This window comes from Cibotium barometz, chromosome 33, assembly GCF_041138505.1.
Source record: "Cibotium barometz isolate CiBa-2024 chromosome 33, ASM4113850v1, whole genome shotgun sequence".
Classification (NCBI taxonomy): domain Eukaryota; kingdom Viridiplantae; phylum Streptophyta; class Polypodiopsida; order Cyatheales; family Cibotiaceae; genus Cibotium; species Cibotium barometz.
The window spans coordinates 21,424,004-21,426,837 of NC_141078.1; positions in this window are offsets into that span (position 1 = coordinate 21,424,004).

Below are 2,834 nucleotides of genomic sequence, written 5' to 3' on the forward strand. Positions count from 1 at the left end.
CATGTGGTGGGAGAAAGGGGTGGTTGGCTTGCAAGATCGAGTCCATTGAGGATGTCCCCGAGAGAGATTGGTGGTGGGGGATGGTTTGAGAGATTGAGACCTTGGTGAGTCCATTGAGGATGTCCCCGAGGGAGATTGGTGGTGGGGGACAGCTTGGGAGATGGGGGGGGTTATAGGGGTTCTAGATATGTAGGTTGAGAAAGGCAAGGATGAGTGGCATGTGGTAAGCTGAAGATGAGGAGAGGGGGAGATGATGTGGAGGGTTGGTCTAGGGGGAAGGGGGTTAAGGCATATTTCTTCTTACCTTTTTGCGGCAGATCCTAAAGCAGGTGTAGTGGAAGAGGGGCCTCCGGATGTTAAGGACCTTGGGAAGCTATGCTGGGACCATTTGTGTTCCTGTTGGGTGCCTTTGGACAAATCTTTGCTGCCAAATGCATCATCATCATCTTTGTCCTTGGCAGTGTCTATTGTGTCCTCTCTCTCATCCTTGACTTGAGTGCTAGCTTCATGGACTGATAAACTTGAGGTCCTCCCTATATTCTTTGTCAAATATTGCATGGGCATAAGCCACATGGATATTATTGAAAAGATAGTGCTTTTGTTGGTACGCATCAATTGCAATTTCTTGTAGATTTGATGGTATAATAAAAGGCAATGCTGGGCCTCTATAGTGAAATGGCAATGGATTGCCCTACTGATAATGTCGATGGAGGTGGGATACAAGTAAAACTCAACAAAGAGGTCACATTGAAGTCTCCCTCATCGAAGTAGTTGAAGAAGGTGAGGACTCTCCCCACTAGGATTGGAGATTGAGGTAGAGGGCGTGGTGAGGGAAGCAAAAAATGGTGGAGGGCGCAATAAGGGAGATGGTATTTTGGAGGAAGAGCATGGCGAAGGTAGGAGGTGTGTAAAGGGACTAGTTGTCCCAGTCTATTTGTTGGCATCAAATTGTGCCCCATCCATGCTCGTTCAAGAATCACTTCTTCACGCATGGTACCTACAAGCATAACATAGAACTTTCCTTTCAAGTGATTATTTCCAATATAAAATATAGTAGTGATGGATCCTATCAACAACGAGGTTTTGACTGTGTCTACTCCAACTCTTGTTTTTGCAGGCGTCAACAATGGTTGTTGGAGTGTACACCAAGTTGCGTGGGACATTAGGTATGGTAGTGTGAGCATGTTCTCTTGGCCAATATTTGTGGTCATGCCTAGCCAAAGTCTAGCGGGCCAGTCCTCCTTTTCTAGGTCAACAACGTGGGCCATGTTAACTGAAATGTGGCAGTACTGTAACTTTTATTATCTAGCCTTACAGTCTTGTTGGGCTGTCTCACATTGCAAACCATCTCTCTAACACTTTAACTCTCTTAACTTCCCTCTCTTTAACTCTCTTTAATTCTTACTCTCTCTAACATAGGTTCTGTTATTTTCTCCTATTTCTTTTGATGAATAGTAGCGTTGAAGTTTGCGACCATTGAAGAATCCTTGCATTTTGACGTGTTTTAATCTGTGCAGATCCCTGCATGGTGAGTTTGCACACAAGGAACGATCCCATATCTTTATATTTTAGCTTGTTCTTTTGGCTTTTGTGTTGTACATGAGAACCACGTCCTCGACTCTATATCTTTATCTTTGAGCTTTTCATCGAACCATTTCTTGCGCCTCAACTTTTCGACTATCATTCTAGTGTGTATATATATATATATATATATATATATATATATTATATAGATATATATAGATAGATAGAGAGAGAGAGAGAGAGAGAGAGAGAGAGAGAGAGAGAGAGAGAGAGAGAGAGATTTAGACATGTGTGTGTGTGTGTGTAAACCAATTTAAAATAATTGTATATCTTATTATTACCAATACACACAGACGTGTGTGTGTGTGTGCGTGTGTGTGTGTGTAAACCAATTTAAAATAATTGTATATCTTATTATTACCAATACACACACACACACACACATGTCTAAATGAATCTCTCTCTTTCTCTCTCTCTTTATATATATATATATATATATATATATATATATATATACATACATACATACATACATACATATATATATATATATATATATATATATATATATGTATGTATGTATGTATGTATGTATGTATGTATGTATTTATGTAAGTATGTATGTATGTATGTAAACATACATGCCAATTTACAATTATATATATTATTCTAGTCAAATATAGTTTTATAAAACTTAATTGGTGTAATTTACACTATCATATATCGGATTTACAGGTACTCGTCTAAAGGTTTCACTTAAAAGTTTTTTATATTATCACACCATTGGTGAACCTTTTAACTGACATTTAGGCTTGTTTCCATATAAAACCTACGTGGTAGTTATGAAACGATTGGCCATTTACTACACTATTATGCACACATGTGCCTGTGTCTTTCTATTTTTCTAAAGCGCCGCGCCCTCCCCTTCTTTTGTTGATGCCAAAGCAAATTTTCTCCAAATTATTCATTCGATACGTTGTATGCATATACTTTAATACTCTTGAATTCCTAGCATAGTAAAGGATGACCTCACAACTCTCTCTGCATAAACTCATGCAGTTAACTTAACATATTAACTAGATATTTCATTGAAGATCGTTCCTTGGCTTGATGGCTTGGCCTCTACACTGAACTTTGTTTCTTCTTATGCTTAACGATGTCACCTACACGAACACCTTTGTCCAGATCTTCCATGGCGAGTCCACAAACTCAGGTAGAGTGCACTAAGGGCCTCTACTTAGTACTGTAATGGTACATTTTTTGGTTTTCTGAAGGTGATATCTAGATAGTTGTCTGTTGGTTTTGTGATT